Below are 21745 nucleotides of genomic sequence, written 5' to 3'. Positions count from 1 at the left end.
GCGATTGGTCGAAACTCGAAACTTTAATGTTACTGTTGCGAAAAGGTGTGTGTCCGGGCCCTTATATTTTACAAGATCATCTGAAATTGGCGAGAAATTGGATCTTAAATTTCATTTAATGTTTCATCCGGCCGTTGAAATCATCCGAGACGATTTTAGACGTAAGATCGGAGAGAAGAGTTTCAGGTTTCAGTAGACGCAAAGGATGATTCATAATCATGCTTTTCGCATGTATGTGCTAGTGCTGAAACTGGGGCACGCACCGCTCTTAAGAGTGCGCCAGTGTGCCATGAATCGCGCGCGCTGCCTCGACCGCCTGAAGTGAGCAGCGCGTCTGTATTGGCGGCATTGGCGGCAGGCGGCATTGGGCGCGCGACGCCGGCGGTTTCACGCGATTCTCGAGTGCGAGGGTGCGAGGAGTCCGGACTCCGGAGTCCGGTGTCGCGATCATGGCCGCGCGACGGCGATCCGTTTCGCGTTTCGCGAAATTTCGCAAGATCGTAAAGCTCGCACAACTCCAATTTGCGAGATCTCGTCGATATCAAGCGTGGACAATGACGATCCCGATTACGCCGCGCTCGACTAGCGTCTTTCAGGTAATCTCCTTTCTCAGGATCCTTTTTAACCCCGCAGCAGCGTTCGATGACTCTGATCGAAGATGGCTTCTTGAAACCAGAATAGAATCTTTTTGCACTAAATATGAATTTTACATAAAATCGCACACACACGCGTACACACACGCCTGCACACATGACGCATGCACACACGCAAGCATGACACAAAATATATCTCTAGAATGAGTCTGACTACCACACACCACACAAATTGCTCTATTGTGCTAAAATATTTTGAAAATGAATTATAAATTAAATTCAGGAAACACGATTTTGCAATTGAAACAGCTGTTTCTTTCTAAATTGCTTCTTTAATATAATTGACAACCTTAGTTAGCATGTTAATTAAAAATATCTCTCTTATTCTCCGACAAGAAGAAAATATAATGAAGAATAAATTTATAATGAAAAATTGTATATCCTTATATTGAGGCATATTATTGTTAAAGCGTACGTCCAATGGCGATTATTTATTGGCCATATAATGTATATTTAGGGGATAATATAATTTCATTCATTAAATTATTCAATAAATTATCACGTGGAATTCTATTAACTATTGCCGATAATAGTCTCTTACAATTTCATGTACTGAATTAATAGAATGCAATGAAACTCAAATGCCGCATTAATTATCATGATAATTAAGTGGTAAATAATGCATTGTATAATATATAATATATTTATGTGTCTTAAATTGATATATATATTTTTTTTCTCAATGCAATTTATTACTGTTATTATGTGGACAAATTGATAGATCAAAGTCTATAACTCTTTGATATTTATTGTTGAAACTGTCTCAGCTGGTGTAACACCTACACGAAATTGATATATTTCGATTGAAATGGTCAAAATACCTGCGGGCTATTTTTGACCATTTTAAAAATATTACGATAAAGACTGCAGTAATATTTTATTGTCCGAGCATAGTGTCGAAAAGTTATTTCAATTAAAGCTGATCTCGATGGATTAATTAATAAGAAAGGAAAAGAGACCGTTTTTCTAGCAAAACGGTCAAACAAATGATGTATCGTAAAATTAACGGTCGCAATAATATACGAACGGTTTGGCTCGATAATATCGAGCCACGATATGACCACGGTATGGTTCGTGCAGCAATTTTACAATGGGCAGCGCGACGTTTCGCGGTGTTCCTCGCGCGCGCGCGCGGAGAGGAATGTAATCTTGCCTGCAGCCAGGCAGGATTCATACTGACGCGCTCACGCACATAAGCCATTTACTGGTTTACGGAAATGTCGAGAGCGCTGCGCGACTCGCTTTCGAAAGCGAATTTATACATTATTCGCTGGCGATTATATAGGACAGCGGATCCTGCGTTTCGCGGCGCGGAGGCTGCTCTCGACGTTGGAGGTTGTTTCAATTATTCGCATGCTTCCGTGATGCAATCCACCGATATAGGCAATTTTCGACCTTCCGTAGTGTAGTTAATCATGCAAGCGTCCGCATCCGCCTTATGAAGAAGCTCCACGTGTAGATATAGGTCACAACTGAAGCCATTTTAACGTGGGTCTGGCAAATGTTTAAGGCAAATTGTTAAATTTAAAGAAAATAGCTAAATTTTCGAAGCAGTTATTATTATGTTGGTAAATGTGCATTTGAAATTATATAAGGCTTGTGTTTCATATTTCTTTATTAATATAAATAGAAGTACAGCAATATTCGCTGATATCAATATCTATTGATTTAATTACTTCAGTCTGGCGCTCAGCATTAGATTTCTCAATCCAATTTCCGCTACTTTCAACTTTGCCAGTGAAAAATAAATCTAGAATGAAAATATTCTTGCTCTTTTCTATCTTGCTTCAAATATATATTTCTATCTTGCTTCAAACATAATTTTAATATGAAATTTTATCTTTTTTTTTTTTAAGGAATCTTTGTTCCAATGTTCAACACTAGCCACTGACGATTTCGGCGTACGCGTGAAGTTCAACGATGTAGCACGATTTTTCACGGAACGACCTGTTGATGAAGAATGGGGTGGTTCTTCCTTGCCTGTATTTTGTTGCTCTCCTTATGCGGTAAGTACAATAGAATAGAATAGATTACGTAGATATTTGCAAGCGTCTCAATGAAACATAAATATATCATTACGAACTCGCAATACATTTTGTATTTGCTATAATTTTGTTTAAATTTATTGATTTTCTATTCGTGGTTAGACTTTTGATGTTATTCCTCGTACCGTGACGATCAAAATTTCAATCTGCATATGCAGATTAGTCGATATTAAGTACCGAAGTAGTATAGAAAGAAATTTTCTTCATAAAATTTGCATTCTTCATGCCGCTAACTCGATTCTGCATTAAGGGTGCTGCGAAACCGTCAATCACATTTTTCGCAAACCTGACGGTAAATTAATTTTTTTACGTTATGTTAAAAGAAAAAGAGAACCCTTTTGACAATCTTGGCACGAATGCATGAAAGTGGCACTTAATAATCGTTGATTCACGTTTCAGTTGAAATTATCGTATAATTAAATCCTCGGCGCGCGTAAAATACGAATATAAGTATGTAAATTTAAATCTTTTGAGAAATAGGTAAAGCAAACTCGGAATATTGATGAGCGCATTTAAGTAGCTGTGAAATTATATAGAGTATGAAAATTAAAAGTTACAATCATAATCATAAATTCAAGCAAGTTTGACGATATTATTATTAGCATGAATTGGAATTTTTAATCCTTCCTTTTTTTATCATAATCGCGATGACTGCCTGATATATAATAATATACAATACCGTTTACAATGAGCGGAGTGTAAAATGCAATTTTGATGTATAATTGCACATATAGTTTGTGTTCATATTTTCTGAAAAGTGGATTAAACGATTTACGTGCGACTCATACGTTTCCTATATTTTGCACATTTTTTTTTTAAATTTAAAAAGACCCCATTAATTGAAAAATTCTATACTATTAGTTTTATATTTATTTTAACTAAAGATTCTTAACTCTTACATATGTAATTTTTATCTATATTTATGTGTTAAAATTCTCTTAAGAATTTCTGATTTATAAAAGCAAATCTGAATATTTATCGTCTGCGTCACATTGAAAAGACACGGTTCGCTAAATTCGTTTTACAAAAAGAACGCAACAAGTTTAGCAACCATCAGTGAACCTCAATACTCTCGTATTCAAAGGAACAGAATTATTGAACAGACAACATTTCTAGTATTTTTCTCTATACGTTAAAGAGCAAACCTCGCTTTTTTCCATGTTTATTATTCTCGAAAATTAAATATTAGTTAATAAAACTGATTCTGATATTTTTCACAATTCTAACTACAATTGATATTTAAATATAAATATTTCGATATCAGAGAAAATGTATATAAAACGTAATATAAAATTAAAATCTTTTATTTATTTATTTAATATTCTATTATTTATCCATTTTTTATATATCGTTGGAGAGACTTTAACACGAAGAAATTTTTGTAATTAAAATGATAGATGGGCGCGTCGTGGGGAGTATTACAGACATTCGGGCATTGGAGTCTTTTTTCTCGCGACAAATTTATCACGCTCACTTAAATATAAAGAAGTAAATATACTAAAGGAACAAACAGTTATCTGTTTATAAATTTACTAATTCAGAATTTAATTGCAATATTACTCAGAGATAATGACAAATATAATTATTGTTTAATACATTATTGTAATTGTGCAATTATATGTAGAGTTGTGTAATTAATAACTACGCAATTATAACAATTTAGCATATTCAACAAAATTATATTTATAATTATAGAATTTCGATTTATTTCTATCTCTTTATCGTTATAATCGTCATCGTCCGTCCACACTGACAATGAGTGCCATGGTGCTGAAAATGCGATTCATCATTCATCTCTGTAAATTGGTCGTCAATCCATTTACATCAATGTCGCTCCTCGACCCAATAGCGGATTGAAAGCCTCTCGACCTTTAAGTGTATGTAGTTGTGAGTTAGGTACCTCGCCGATATATAGAGAGAAAAATATCACTTTGATGCTTTTACAATCTTGATCCGTTGTTATTGAATTGTTTCCTGTCTTCTATTGATTACGATTATCCGTGATTGTTAATTGAAGGGGATAATCGGGAATAATCGATAAAATATTAGTGGAAACCTATCTCCATCGCGAACTTAGCGAAGCAGTTTATATGATCCTCTGATCTCTTAGCATATTTACCTACCTGAAAAATCCTTCGCATGGATACCTTCTGCTCCATTACACCGCTCCTTCGCATATCTAACGCTAAGATCGATTCTCTCAGAATTCTAATGAGACTTATCCTATATGTATGTTTGCGCACATTGAACAGCGCCGGCTTTGGATAGATCGATTTCTTAAGTGAGATATTTTTTCTTGCTGTAAAGTAAAACTGTTAAACATTATATACATATATATTATTTAAGATCCAACATTAGATCAAAGACAGTGATATTATCAAAGAAATACATGAATTTTTTTCACTCACATTTGCAGTTTGTAGTCTCCCGAAGAATTTAAATCAAAGAGTAAAAATAAAGTCAACTATCAGACATCATCTTTTTGAAATAACGACTATAAGTATTATAATGATTAATTATTATAATTGCTGCAGCTCTCTTTATTCCGAATGATTTTCGTTAGATAAGTGAAGGTAGACGAATCGGTGGAGGAGCGCACAATCCACCATAAAACCCCCATTGATCGATCGAACGTGAAGCGATAGTTTAACGGCGCGCACGCCCTACTCTGTCCATTTCATGCTGCTTCCTGGGAATTTCCGGGTTGGACGAAAAAGCGGCGGGAGCGCCGATGCCACAGAGTACTGGGAGCGGCCACGGTCAACCGCAGGCCGGTTCATCGCCGAGCACCCCGGGCCCCGGCGGCGGTGTTTCTACCGGTGGTGCTACCGGAAACGGCGTCGGCGGCGTCGGTGGCGGAGGAGCTACCGGTTTCTCCACCGGCGCTGCCGGGGCTGCCTCTTTCGGTCTCGGTGTTACCGGTGGGGCTATCGGCGGTGGGATAACCGGAGGTGGAGCCGGCGGCGGTGCCGCTGCTACCGGGACCGGCTATGCCAACAAGGGGCCTGCTCGTCGGGGTCGAGGTTGGCGCGATTGGCGTCGCGGCGATCCCACTCTCATCAAGGGTCTGTGGAAGTCAAAGGGTCCTTTAGGTAACAAATTCTTCGCCATTCTTCCTTGCTTGTGATCCACATTGTTTGATGTATAAATGTTTGTGTTTGTGAAACGGTATTGTGTGATGGAACCTCAAATCGCTGATATTTTGCTTAAGATTTTGTCGCAGAGACTTTGGAGTCATTAGTAGCGTGACTATATAGGCTCTTCATTCGTGAAATGTGAATTCGAATACGATTTCGTCTTTATCTTCCTTTCATTTCTGTTTTGACTTATAGAGATTTCCCACAGACATGATATTTGTAAGGCTTGTTATTGCTAATTATTCTCGCACTATGTCTCGTACACTTCTTATGTAACCGTTTACATAGAGATATAATAGGCTTGGTTTATAAATGTGTTATTTTTGCTATAATTAAATCTGCTATAATTAAAACCGTGCATGAATGTATTTTAAATTTAGCAGGTAGCTTCACGCTTTCTTTGCTTCACGTTTGTGATTAATTTTTAAACGTTATACATATAGAACTATAAATACTTACAAGCTATAAACGCCACTAATATCAAATAGTTCACACTTGTAAATATTTCACTTGTGAAAACCAACGTCATCGTAAATTGTACACGCGCATATGACGGTGACATAACGCGGATACAATTTATATCATATGCTCGTCGACTTCCACATCAGTTCCATGTTCATGGCCTCAATTTGTTGAGAAAAGTTTTTTTGGTTTGGCATCTCGGCGTAACAGCATCTGTCACGAAATCTCATATCATGATAGTCGAACCATAAAGCACGACCTGTGGCGTGGCTTTGCAATTTTATGGAAGATAGTTTGCCCGCCCGCGGTTACGTGTACGCTTGAATGCTACGTAAGAAATTTTTCGTACATGTCGGTACAATTACCGGAATCTCAAACGGAGTCACGTCTACGCTTATCGTAATCTTCCTATTCTTGAAGTAAAACTTTTCAAATTGAGATTTATACGCGTTATAGATATAGATAATGCATATTCACCGTTCAAAGTTCAATCATATCGCCGCGCTGCACGAGTTCAATTAAGTTATCACAACGGAAGCTCGAGCAGGAAACTAGAGTCATTTAGCAAATCGGATTAGAGTCTAATTAATACGCGGACGCGTTTGAATTTTACGGGAGAATTTTTTATCGCTTTTTTATCGTGAGCGAACATAACAGATAACGGCAATATGCTTTGTTTTTCTGTTGCTGCCGCGAGTACCAGTCGTTCACCTGTCTCGGTGTAAGCCCGGGACCAGTATAGGGATAATAATGGCAACGGCTGTGAAAAATTCATGAAACGAACAAACGAAACGGTATCGTTTTTCTCATGTCCTCCGTTGACTCAAGAGTGCTTGTGTTTTAACTTTCAAATACGACCCTGGCCGCGAAGAGCCTCCTTCGCTTTGGAAATTTCGCATTTTCATCGCAGATTAGGTCCCTACCGAACCGCAAAGTTCCCTGACATCTAAAGTTACTTGATTTTTCGAAAAAAATTAATAAACATGCTAATATATAATAGGTTAATTGACAAAAATAAGCAATTTTTATGTCAAATTTGTAAGTTGTATGTATCTTTGTATTTATTCATAACCTAGCCGCTGATATTGTATAGTCTGAAATTAATTTTATAATTGTCATTACAAAAGTATTTATGAAATTATGCATTAAAGTATCAAAATAAGAGAAATTATTTTATATTAAGTTAACATTTTGTTTTTATCGAGTAATCAACGAATTTACAATCCGCCAGCCAAACAATCGATTGGTTAAACGCCCAATTAATTGAAATTCTAAAATGTTACTGATCGATATACTATACAATTACTACGGTTCGAGTTTACTGTCTAAATTAACTAACTTGCTCGCATCTCTCCAGGGCCCATTACAATAAACGAAAAACATTCACGTCGAACAGTTGTATATAAAAGCGATTTTTGGCTTTCTATGTGATTTTTTTCCACGTAACTACATTTTTCACTGGGTTTATTTGATTTTGCTTTGATTTTGCAAACTCCATCGTGCATTTCCCCGAGCGACGTGTAACGTCTGACGTAATTAATTCAATCGTACCGTATACGCATACTCGAGATAACAAATTATACCTGAAGGGGTTGAAGCAACAAGCATGGATTAGCACCTAAGCGACTTGCGCACTGGTGATCCTTCCACAATGCATGCGATCTTTCAGTCCTGCAGCCGTTGAGCAAAGATGCTTAATTATCTTCTTGACCGCACGCACATTTGAAGCACGTGGTACATACGTGTCGAGTGCGCGTTTCACGAGCACGTTTCGTGTCCTGTATGTAAGCAGATTCACTGGGACAGGCGGAGATCTACATCATCGTGGCTCTTTTGATCGGGTTCTTCACCGTGGTGATCGGTTGCTGGCTATCCGACAATTGCTGGTCGCCGGAACCGGAAGGGGTTGTCACCCTCGCATAGCCTAGTGCCGACTTCCGTTCCTCTAGGCGATAACAACTACTACGACGCCCCTCCTACAGGATTCTTCAGGACCTCGGCCGCTATTCGGATCATCGTGGTAACGCACCCGGCAACGCCAGCGGCAATCATCGACCACCGTTGCTCGACATCAATGACAATGACACGCTGTTGCGCGTATGAGAGCCACGCACGCGGCACCATCCTCATCGAAGAGGTATCGCTCGATCGACGGCATCCGCGAACCAACCTCCTTCGCAAGTCGGTTCTTGAGCACCAAAAAGAGACGTCTGCAAATAAAATTGAACGAACGAACTATGAGATTTTTTGCTCTGTATCACATATCGATTCTCAAAGTTGCAAGAATGTGAAATTTGCTTGTCGTTTCCACAATGACAATCGAAAATTGACGTATTGGATTAAACTAAACGAAAAGATATGTTGCGATATTTTGTACGAAGCGGATGATGGTGTAGCTTATTTTATTCCATCGAGATGATCTCCAAGACTGGCTCTGCAATTGTAAGTCAGTTTCTTTCGCCTCGTTATAAACGATGGAAGAGATTTTTTTAAACATAATGAGAAATATGTATACGCATAGCATGTTTTGATTCGAACCCAGTCGGTTCTATTAGAGAGATATTGTACGTTCTATTATATATATATATATATATATATATATATATATATATATATATAATCGTTAATTTAATTAATGCATAATTAATCGGGCATTAATTGCGCGTTGTTATGGAGTCCGGAGTACTCGCGATGAATATCAATATTGAGGCTATTATCGCTTATTACGCAATCAAGGGACAAGCTCTCAGACTTGGATAATTGATTTCTCTTGAAGCAAGGTACAGCATTAAGGGAGATCTGCCTGATAATAGACGTCGAAAGAGAGAAAGAGATCTCTGAAACATCTTGAATTCATTTTTCATTTAATATAAACGCCATTTGTTATAATACACGTCGAAATATATGAATGAATCAACGTTCTCAGTCCATCTTTTTACTTCTTTTGCGATCAGGAAATTTCGCCAACTATTAAAATTCCCAAACGCGACTCCGAAGATTCGTCCTCAATTTTTATCCGCGAACTCGCAAATTCCTACATGGAACGACTCGAATGGCCTTTATGGCCGGCAGAATGGCCTTTTTGCAATTTTAAGGTGAGGTAAAGTTTGTGAGAACCTCCGTCTCTCCCCTTCCGTTCGGACATCCGGTCGTGAAATTTGATCGCGTTTCCCACGTTCGTATACACGAACGGAACGGATGGATTACGGGAACGACAGGAGCCAACGAAGTTCTTATTGCGATAATACGCGAAGTTGCTGCATCGGACGGCGACGCGCCGGTGGCCGCAACTTCGTTGCGGCCGTGCGCAAAGTCCGAAATGGGTCAACAGCCGTGGTCACCCCTCGCTCACCCTCGCTGAGAGCTCGCAACATCATTAAAGCGCATCGTATATATCGAGATGAGCGGTGAGAAACGCGCTCACCGACCTTCTGTGCAAGCTGCAGCCTGTAGCGTGGATAACGACTTTGCCCACATGTCTTAATCATCATGTTGCACGTTTATGACGTCGACCGCGAACCCGTCGGGGACTGTTCTGATCCGTAGTTAACTTTCGATGAACCCTGAGCGAGTTCCCGTCCGACATTTTCTCGAATTTCGACGCTGTTCTATATTAATTTTGCCATTAATTTCTCATCAGTAATTGCTTCGTCCATTGCTTCATTATCATATCGTATCGTTAGAAGATTGCGGTTTCTCTTCTTGTACATCGTCACCGATGAAATTTGATGAGTTCTCGTGTAATGTTTGAACTTTATTACTTTTACTTACAATTGAAAATGCAGCAATAATTGTGTATTGAAAACGGTTGATACATATTCTAATGTCAATCTGATATATGTATTCTAGCAATTACGAAAAATTCTTATGTCGGACATGGATTGCTAGAAGAGTTACTAATTACTTACTAATTTTAGATAAACAAATTAAATCGTAATGATGATATTTAATTCTTTTTTACCAATACAAAAAATTGACCTAATCTGATATTCCTGCACGAATATATCGTATATCACGTATGATTCGCTAGAATCTATTTACGTTATCAGATATCAATTACCTCGTTACTTACTTCGTTACTGGAGCGATTAAAATATCTTAGGTGTATATCGGTTATACACTTAATCGAACTATAGGAGTTGTTAATTACTACCCTATAGAGCTATAGGATTGAGTATTGACTTAACGACGTCGGGGATGGCTCGGTACGATGAACTGAGGATGCCGAGACCGTATTGGTTTTACTTTATAGCACACCTTACGGTGCGTATTATGCAGCAGATATACTAGAATTGTTTGAACGATATATACCGTTGTATTAATCCAGTAAACGAAATACAATTGACGATTGTTGACAACTTTCAGTTGACAGCTCAATGAACATATTTTTGCGACCCATGCTTTGTTCTAGAACTCGGTATATTTTTAATAATAAGTTTTACTGTTTCTTTATTATCTCAGTAGATTTTTAATTTAACTTTTAATTCGATTTTACTATAAAACATTTATTGATACTTTTTTCTATTTATTAATTCGTGTCGAGATTTTTTAATTTAATGAATGATTCGCTGAAATTTTCTTTACAACGATGCTGTTATATCTTTAAGATACGTTTTTTCAACTTTAATAAATTAATAATGTACCTGGTAAACACATATTGCAAGCTCTAGATCGCTTGATTAGCTCTCAATGGAATCACTGCAACGGCAATAATACGTATCTAATATATAGGAAAATGCGGCGTTGCGAAAGAGAACGAATCTTGTTGACAAGATATCCGTATGATCGTGGTTTCTGCTACACGGTTTTATTAGCCAGGACGACGATGAAATCGGGTTAGTGAAAAAAATAAATCGCGAACCGTGCTGATTTCAGGTGCGTAAATGTCTCTAAGCGACTCATTTCAGAGAATCCAAATCTTTACAATATAAATGTCACATAATTATGGAATGGATTTACACGAACAAAAATAATAAACAAAATGCGATTTAGTCAAATCCACGGTTAAAATTAAAAGGGACGAAACACTTCGTGAAGTTTCTTTATTAATTATTTAAACGGACACAAATCTAACTAATACTGCAATATCTACATTGATTTAAATTTTTTTTTAATTTTACGCCACATTTTAACCAGTTCTTTTATTATTAAGAAGAGATTACAAGAATCTATTGTGAATTAATTATTAAATGTTACTTTTACTTAATGCGATGCCGAAACAAAAAACAGTGGAACTTTTTAAATTAAGTCAGTTTTTCAAGTTGACAAAAATTTGTGTGTAAGTCTATTCAAATCGTTTTGGAAAACGCTGGATTTCCAAAAATTTGACATAGTCGGCACCGATGAATAAGCTATTAAATACCGCGAGACTTTTTTTTATTCAGGAACTTGCAGCGAATCGCGAAATGCTAATATCGCGTTTTCGCGCTAACTGAAATATTGGAAAAATTTCGCGGTGTCGCGTAGACTTGATGCACTCGGGTATTTGCGAATGCATGCGTGTGACGTAAACGCGAAACAACGAACAAGATGCAGATATCTAGATGCGTGGCACGACAGTAGCAGACAGTACGATATATCACGCCATTCGAAAGGGACGCGATCGCTGTCGAATCAACCGTCCTGCTTTTTTTCTTTTTTTTCCCCCCCGCATATTGTCCCGTGCGGGGCTAGCGGGCCGCATTGACAGGCTAATTAACCCGGAAACCTCTTCACAGCTTAATTCCTCTGCGCCGCGTTTATTTTATCTGTCGCTCGAGCCCGCGGGCACGTATACACACACGTTTGAGCGATTAATTGAATTTTGATGCGCTCCGACAGGCGACTGATGATCTCAAAGGGCAAAGAAATTACGTTTCGGACTGAAAAAATTTCATTAAAATATTAAAAATATACGACAGTCGCACATTAATCCTTCGAAGAGAGACGGGCAACATGCATTTTTCTTTGACGTCGAAATATAATATTAGAAATGAATGTATCGTGAAAAAATGGTATAATGATAATGCTGCCGGGCTTTTTGGAAAAAATTCGTTATTCGTTGATCTTATTTATGATGTTTACATGTTTTATTCAGAAGTATTTGCTTTGCCATGGAACAAAGCGTATAGTATAATTTACTTTTTATATCACTATCATATCATTGAGAATTTACATTACCTAGATCATTTTTGTGAAAAGATTGATATTTTTATTTTAAAAATCTTTTCAGATCTATATATGTATATAATAGAATATATTTTTATTCTAATTTGACATTTTCAATTTGTTCGTTTGTTTTATGTGTTTAGCCGTGATAAAAGTGCAATATGACTTATTGTTAGTTTTGAAATCTTATACAATAAATTGCGATATGCGTTAATATCTCTATATTATCTCAGCTGTCTAAAATATCTTTATAGAAAGATCAATATTTTTATTTGAGAAAGTTCAACCTCTCTTGAAAATATACGTAACAAAATAAATTGCAATTCTATATATTTCAATTCGAGTATGACATTTTCGACCTGCTTATTGTTCAGCAAAGATCGTCGAGCATGCAGCGCGGAATGTCTCGACGGTATCCGAAAGAGCTAACAATCGGGATCCGCCACCGGGGCTCTTCCGCCGATGAAAGATCCCGGTGGCGTTTCCAGCAGGCGACGTGAATTATAGCGGACGGTGTGGCCAGTGCGAACCGGATACGATCGTCGCTGTACCCGTGCTCACGTATCCGCGCGAGGGTGAGAGCGTAACGCGCGGGGGTTTGCTGGCACGAGCCCGCGTGCTTCGTAAATCACCGCGGACAGTGATACCGTCGCGTCGGTCCCTCGCGTACTCGCGCGCATATGCTCGCCGAACACGCTCGGACAATGCGCGTTCCGCGCGAACTGCCGCGGTCCCTGATGGTCTCGGTCAGATAGCCCAAGTCCAGGAATCCTCCCCGAAGCGGACCGCGACGCGCGATTGCTCATTCCGTTTGACATCCGTAATCCTTCGCTAGAAAGGGAGCTTATTAGTTTCCGTTAGGGAATAAATATCTTTTTTTGCTACCCTTTAAAAAGCGCAGGCTTATTCGAGTACGGGTTCATCGAGCGTCTTTGACATGTGGAAAAGACTTGATTCGAATATACGTGAGGAGACCATTTATAAAAGTAACTGTATTAGTATGCTACATTTGCAAGCGAATGGAACTTTAGGAATAGAAAATACTCAACGCATATATATTTTTAGTTTTAAATTTGCGTTGAAAAGTACTCAAGTGTATCAACAACTGAGCTTCAGATTGAAGCAAAGTTTTAAATTATATAAAGAATAAGTTTTTGTTATATGCACCTTTGAAATTTTCTCCACCGAATGAAATGTAAAAATGTTTCGTTTCAATTTTGCGAAAGCGGAAACGGTTATAAATCCCATGCATATACTTGCAAATTTGGTCTTACTATTTCAGCTACTTATTATGGAAATCAGATAGAATATACATTCATATTAGAAACCAAGGTGCCGAAATATAATTTGAAAGAGAAATTATTACTAATTCATAAAGCAAAATTTAAGTCAGATAAGCAATTTAGAAGTTGAGTAATTTAGCAATGCGAAAGTGATTTCAAAAAGTAAAATGGCAGGATCTTGTATAATAAATGTATCAGGTATACGTTATTTCGTAGTATATAAATCAACTTTCGTTAAATTATCTTGCGGCTTACGTCGAATTTGCTTTGAAGGCTTGCTAGATGTGCGGCGGAGGAGTGTAGAGGAAGGAGATATGATAAATTGGGGATACAAATTGCTGCAATGGGCTCGATTACTATCTACATAACTTGGTTGATTTATCGACAAAGGAGCAATTTCTTGATGTCGGGGTGATTATTATAAATTATCCAAACATTACGGATATATTTATCTTAGATTTTTCTTCACTTTCCATAATAAATCTAACGTGAACAGAAGTAGGGAATAAAGCTTAACAAGCGAAGTAAATCTAACGTGAACAGAAGTAGGGAATAAAGCTTAACAAGCGAAGTAAATTTTCTGTATAGATGTAGGTCGCGATTGAGATCTTTCGATTTGTCGAGCAATGGCGAGCGACTGTCTGCAACGTTCGCTCGCACAATTGCCAATGCTTTCAAACCCTGCACATAAAAGGAAATAATAGCTGCACGAAGACTGACAACTGCAGAAGTGCTGCGATTCAAATCGCAGTTCGATTAGTGACGCAATGTCGAGGGGAGATTTTGTAATGTTACCAATTATTACTAGATGCGAATCCAATTTTTGTGTGATTCGATTACACGCAAACTTCCCTTACATTCTATTTTTTTTACAAATTTTTACGAAAAACTTCCGTAACGTTCCACAAGTACAAAGGCTTGAATTAATATTGCAATACCAGATAACTTGGCATTATTCTATAAAAGAAATTGATTTGATAATTTTTAGGATTATCTAAACCATGGTCATTACAAATTTTTATTTCTATGTCTAAAAGCTCGCTATGTATTTACTTGTTTTTAACGATGAGAATTTCAAATTTGCGGATTTGGCGTAAAAAGTTATTCCTACAGAACTAAAAATCAACTGACAATGAGTAGTTGTATCGCGACGAATTTTTGCAAAATAAGCGCAACGAACCAGGAATGAAAAGAGTCGGGCGTTTTTAGACTACCACGGCAGCGACGTACAAAAACGCGCAAGTAAATGCGCGCCGGATAAGAATAATAAAGGCAAGCGGGAACTCAGGATGCAAGTCGACCGCGTTCGCGAATCTCCCGATTCAAGCAACGGTGAACGCCGCTCGCCGCGATCGTTACATAGTAATTGCGACAAGAAGTTGTCTCGAAAGAAATCGCCGTGCTTGGTGGCGGGGTCCTTGAGAGGGATGGAAAAGAAATCCCTCGTCCGGAGGCGGCTCGTTGTTGTTACTTATATCTGGACCGGAAGTTTTTCTCGCGTTCTCAGCGAGCGGATCTTTTTTGCGCGAAGCGCGACTTCTAAGTTCGATCGTCGGGACCAGGACGCGAGTCGAGAGTTTTGCCAGCGGAGATAATTCGTTGCCGCGAGTCAAATAGCAGCGAGACTAATCCGCAAAAGTATCCCCGTGGAACTAACGTTAACGTGGAGGAGCATCTCGGATTTTGTATTCGATCGCGATGGTCGAATACGCTCACTAGTTGCCGGAGAACGTTCTCAATCGGCTTTGCCTGCACGAAACGTGCGTATATCCGCTCTTCAGGTAGAATTCTAGTTTAGCTAAAGATTTTCTCCTCGCAAGATCGCGTATAGGTATTAGTGTGAACGTACTGTGTATATTATAAGTCGCTTATTCGGCGAGCAATGGAAATCCGGTTATTATCAAACGTTTCCGACAGACGCGAATATTATCTGAAGAGCTGCCTCAGTAGGGTTTTGGAGAAACAAGTCTACAATGTTTTTTTGAATATACGCGTAAATGAATTTTCCAGTTAAACGAACTGAAGAAAAAAATATGCGAAAGTATAGGATACGCCTATACGACAACTTGGGATCAAAAAGCAAAAGACACAAGCGACATTCCATATCTAACAACTTTTTTAGTATATTTCATGTAGAAACGGAAATTTCGAGTTTATGCGTAACTATTTTTGTGAGGCAAATCGAGATTTATCCCGTGTGATCTTTAACTGAGTTGCGTTCTATATGTGTTCGAGTGCAGTAAAGGAAGAAAAAATTGATATCGCGCGACTTTCATAGCGGCATGCTTGAATTTTTCATAGATATGAAGGGTAGTAAAAACCTTCGCATGCTTTCGCGATCAAACGCGCGCAATTACAATGCGAACTGAGCTCTTCACTGCGTATTTGCTCCGCAGTATGAAGATTGTTTTATAGATAGCTTTTGCAGCATGGAATATCGTAACGATTCGACTCATATTTCGTATACGTAACGCTGTACGGAAGGAGATAAGATTAGAACAATGTTCCATGCTGGCTCAAATAGGTTCATAGTTTATGACACGCACGTCGAATACGAGATTTTACTGACACGATAAATTCTTGATTTATATCGCCCTTCGATGGATATTTCTGGAATTGCCCCCTCTCCTGTCTTTCTAACTTCAGAAATATACGTTGGAATAATAATGTTGCTTCATTATCGGAAGTTTAAACGAAACTATTACTTTTTTATAATTCTAATTTCAGAGGCATTCGTGATTGTCCATTTGATAATAAATAGGCGCTCGATAGGTTCTTTCCGCGTCGAGATAAAAGAGGCAGTTAAATATCATTACAGAATAGACATTTAGACACGTGTACATCGTTTATATATACATAAATTTCGAGAGGCGTTTTTTCACGCTTCAAACGACCAGTCTTTTGCTCTCACTTTGTAGTCCATTTGTAGCAAGTTCAGCAACTACGCTGGGCCACATTTAGAACCGTCAGATTCTCGCGAAAGAAGGTAAATCCAGGTGAGAGGCTTTGGAATACCGAGCATCTCAGACAGTGAGAGATAGTAACGAACTTCTCGCCCCGTTGGGAGTGCCAAAAGCTGCGTTTCTCAATCACATCTTATACCGCGCGATAAATCGCGGTTTTTTTTTTTTTTAAACAAAATTGAATTTTAAGATAATTGCGCTTTCGAGATAAAAGAGAATAGTACGTATCTTGCCTCGCGCGTCGTGTTAAAACCATGATGCTTTTTATTTACGCGAACATACTTAAATATCGTATCTCGCTCTGTCTGTTTATACTCTATGATACATCTAACTTTTGACATATCGGGTTCGATAGGCGATTACACATAATGCAAGCTAGACAGTTATAATATGTAGGTGCGATTTTGTTTTGCCGTTTTTTGGTTACATTTTAATTATTTGCGCTCAATGGCACAGACCGCTTATTATCTCGTTTATTTAATGCACACGCAAATGATATTATTACTATTTTAATTTCCGCAACTGGTGAATTGCAATCAGTCTAGCATGATTTCTAATAACCGAAAATATTAACTTATATAACAATCTTATTTTCAATCTTGTCCGGATAATATTGAGAATATGTGCACTTTCTATAATTTGAAATGAATCTTTTAAAACTTTAAATTATTTACTGAAATTTAGAATTCGACGAAGAAAAAATAAAATGTTTTCGAAACGACATTATTTATGATGTATGATATTTTGGTTAAAGCGGAGAATAAATCGCATTTCTCATATTTTATAGATGAAACGCGTAGTCTGTTTTTTCAAAAGTTATTAAAATTTGCAATATCATATCCCGTAAATTTCATTTATTTTTCAATCTCTCTCTAACACGGGTTTCATTCGATATTTTTTACATCGGCGCGGAAATACTGCGTAAAGGTTAAATGTCGTTTTCATTTTGTGTCTTTCAATTACGATTTGTTGTATCAACACGAGCGATGGGTTAATTCAACGCGCGGAACACGTAAATAATCGATATACGATTAATATTTGCGACGTGTTTGCACTTTGGCATCCATTTTAACGGTCGATACTCGCATCGGCGCGGCGCAGCGCGGTGTGACGCACGTTACGTTTTTACGGACGACGAGCGTCGCTCGGCGTCGCGAGCGTCGGCGTCGTGGTGTCATTATCTCTCGGAAAGTAATTGCTGTTCGTTAATGACGTCCTGTGCACCGTCCCGGCACAAAGGCGTCTCTGGGACGACGGGGACCCGGCGACGTAAGGAGGACGATTATATATCGTAGATCGTTCTTCTGGGAAATCGGATAGGCGTAATTAATGAACTTCCGTCGAATTAAGGTGCGACGAATTCATTTCAAGCGGGAACAACGAACGCTATATCGACGGCGACACCCGCCGAGAAAACGACTCGTGTTTTTGGTGTCATCCATCTGTGGAAATCGGAAAATCGATGCTTCTCCGTGACACATATCGGCGCATTCTTACCTCACTCGCTCTCATTTGAATTAACCGTATAATAGAAGTAATTTGATATAAATTGCAATGGCAATGCACGTTTTAATTTCGGATATTGAACCAGATAAACGTTAACAAATAGAATTCAGATGCATCGACAAATTATTTCTTTTGCCAATGGGAAATTCAAAATAATTCCCCTGGATAATTAAATATCATGTGAATCGGATATACTGTCCGATATGGATATTAAGATCAAATATCCAAGTGCATATATTTGTAATTTATATTATTTTAAATAACGAGTGCGTGACCGTTATTGAGCAACTCTCTCGAATCGTAAAATACCCCTGATGCTAATGCGATTAATGTATCGGATTATATCCTCCCTTTGTGATTTATGCATTTCGTGGTGATACGATTAAAAGTTTTGCGATGCAAGATGCAACTAGGAAAGGATTTACAAACCGCCACCCGGAATTAATATCGGTTTTCGATTCCCGGCTATCATCCATTTGCGATCGTAGCGAGAGATCAATGTTACTCTAGACTTCAACCTGTTCGCGTGCGCTCGCAAACGCGATGCACGCGGCATCATACATTAATAAAAGGTGATAATAACGTATTAAACTAAGTGGACCAACGTCTCAAAGCCACATATGGAAATTCTAAAAAGGGTCGTAGCATAGGGAGACCCGCTTGAAAGTGTTATAAGTGCATCGCGTTAACCAATCGGCCGATCGATCGTCCCTTGTTAATCTCCTTCGCGAAGAGCCATTTACACGATCGAAGCGATGACGTGTGAAAAAGTAACGATTGTCGAGGTAAGAGATTCACTTTAATGCGCGCTATTGGATTAAGTAAGTACAGTTTGGCAGATAAGAACGTTAAAGAAAAAAATTTATTGGACGTTAACAAAGTGGTAGATAAAAGAGAGCAAAAGAAAGTTATTAGAAATTAAAAATTTAATAATTTTAATACGTATAATGATGTATGTTTAAGAATTCTAGATTTCAAATAAAGAAGGATATCATATATATTATGACATGCATATTATGCCCTGAATTTCCAAAATGAGATATATAAATGTTAGAAATATAAATTTTGGATGTTAATGTGTAAAATTGTACATTGCTCTCTTAGTTTATTTTATTATTGATCAACTAATTCAGCACTGTATTATCTTCAATTGTATATATATGTAATTACATAATATTAAATATATTTTATCGTGTTGAATCATACACAATTTTATATAATGTATAATAAAATATATTATTCCATCATGATCGTGCCTAAGTTTGCGAGACGACGTTGCGTTTTCCGCTTCAATCGGAGAAATGCATTACCGGTGCTGTATACAAGTTATGAGTGTCATGACTTGCAAATCTCCCCGCGATGTAACAGAGATTAATGCACTCGAATGCGAAACGTATTGTGATCGTACAGGCCGATTGGTTAATCGTTAATAGGCTTAGATAGTAAAATATCGATATCAGCTTGAGCTACGTAACACGTACCACTGTTTAAAAAAATTAAACGTACGAAATATTTCCATAAATCATATACATATATATATACATATATGTATATATATTATATCTGTATTTATATACATGAGGCACTGCAATTTTTTTTTCTAATACGTTTTAAACTATCTTTTTATTCTCACGAGACGTTATCTTTTTTATATTTTTACTAAAGTACGAAACGATGCATGGTGTGTACACAGTGTCGTATGAGCGCATCACGTAGACATCTCGACTAGATGAAAGTTGTATTCAGGACACTAGACTGAACGTATTATTATAAAAGGACTAGTCGTACTCTGGACGAATTTTATTTTTAAATTTTTTCTGTAATGCCGAAATGTAAGATTGTATATGCTTGCTCCTCATATATAACGGTGTCACCAGTTAATTAAGCTATTCGCTGTCATTTTTTTTAAGACACAACCGTATGAAAAAATATAATTAAATAAATTAAATATTTTTATCAACAGTATTATTGACGATATGTAAACTTTAAGCGATTTAATTTAAAAACCGATACACGTTTATTTCGAAGGCGTGCATACGTGAAAACATAATAGATATACGCCGGATTGTGTATACCGCACAATTCGGACAATAATATTTCGCGAAAATTGTGTACAGAACACTGCCGCGAGTTATTGAAATAAAATGTTGGGAAAATAAAATTTACATTCTCTAATCAACGATATTCAATTCATTTTATTTTTTTTACATTTTACGAGAACAGAATGATATATTGAAATTTCATATGAAGGCATCGTTTAGCAAAACCAGCCTGATATATAGATGGTAGCCCTCTGATAAAAAGATAATTAAATGTAAGAACCGCATTCGTCCCTTTGAAAAAAAATATATATCTATAACCACCTAGTCGCATTCTCCATATAAAAAAAAATCCCATTATCCTGGTTGTAATAATTAATCTTTCAAGCACGTGTAAAGGTGCCTTTAAGTTCCGCGTTTCACGCGTAGGCTTGGTTCACTTTTGTCTCCTCCTCTTAGAATATTAATGGCTCTTCTCAGAGACAAAGACACGGAGACGATACGACGAACTTTTAAAGCGACTAATATCTTAACTTTTCTCAAATGAGTGATGCGCTTTTACATTCGTTTTTTTTTCTTACTTACGATTATATGCACGTATTTTTGTTAAAATAATCACGTGAGTAAGTGTGTTATATATAACGCGGCGATTCGCGCTATGCATTCATCTTGTCATCGCGCATATAAATCATGTAAATCATGACAAATGATTTTCTATCAACGTTAGTGGATAACATCGTTTCGGATAATATCGCTATTGATTAATTTTTTGAGTCACTGTCGTTCGAAAATAGTGGTCATTCCATTTCTGTCGATACTAACTTTTTGTGAGTCGAGATATGTTGCCGATATTTGTAGATTTGCAGTGCAGCTCAAGTTAATATTTTTCGGAATGTAGATAAATTATTTAAAAATCAATTTATCTAATATTCTAATATATTAAATTTTCGCTGTTTTGTCGGCTGATATTGTCTTCTTTTATCGTTAAGTGTGTGAATCTTCAGCTTTGATATGCGATTGCCGATGTGCGTGCGATAATTAGCCGCGACGTCCATGTCTTTTGCTCACTCGGCGCAGTTGCAGTAGGTGTAAATATATTACATATATACATACATATATTTTAGTGTGCATGTGCCTACTTCGTCTTATAGTTTGATACTGTTGTATATACGTGAACTGTATGTACCTCGAGTTACTGTAAAACACTTTAACTGTCAATTATATGGAGTTTTACGATATACACAAAACTTCGGCCAGCATAAATTACATACCGTATTAGACATATACATACATATATACATGTATGTATGCGTGAGTACGTAAGTATGCGTATAGTCGGTATATAAATGTGAGATGACGGCCTGTGCATAATTCTAAATTAGGTACATTTGAAGTAAGGCCCGTACGCGCGCGTATGTATTAATTAAAACGAAGGGAGAGATGTAACTTGATTCTAGGGAAAGAGCATCAGTAACTTCTAAGAGTATCGAGACGGGTAAAATACTGTCTC

At 37.5% G+C, this 21745-nt stretch overlaps 1 protein-coding gene across 1 annotated transcript in view; it reads left to right on the top strand.

Annotated features, from left to right (window-relative positions):
- Nompa (no mechanoreceptor potential A) overlaps positions 1-21745 on the top strand; it is a 243128-nt gene that overhangs the window by 70456 nt on the left and 150927 nt on the right. Inside the window, exon 4 of the mRNA XM_077425292.1 lies at positions 2510-2659. The gene's annotated coding sequence lies outside the window, so the exon portion shown is untranslated. The remainder of the gene's footprint in view (positions 1-2509; positions 2660-21745) is intronic.

This window comes from Temnothorax americanus, unplaced genomic scaffold (genome assembly GCF_048541705.1).
Source record: "Temnothorax americanus isolate GAGA-0224 unplaced genomic scaffold, ASM4854170v1 Scaffold9, whole genome shotgun sequence".
Classification (NCBI taxonomy): domain Eukaryota; kingdom Metazoa; phylum Arthropoda; class Insecta; order Hymenoptera; family Formicidae; genus Temnothorax; species Temnothorax americanus.
Note: the sequence above shows the minus strand (reverse complement) of the source record. Positions and strands in the feature narration are given on the sequence as shown.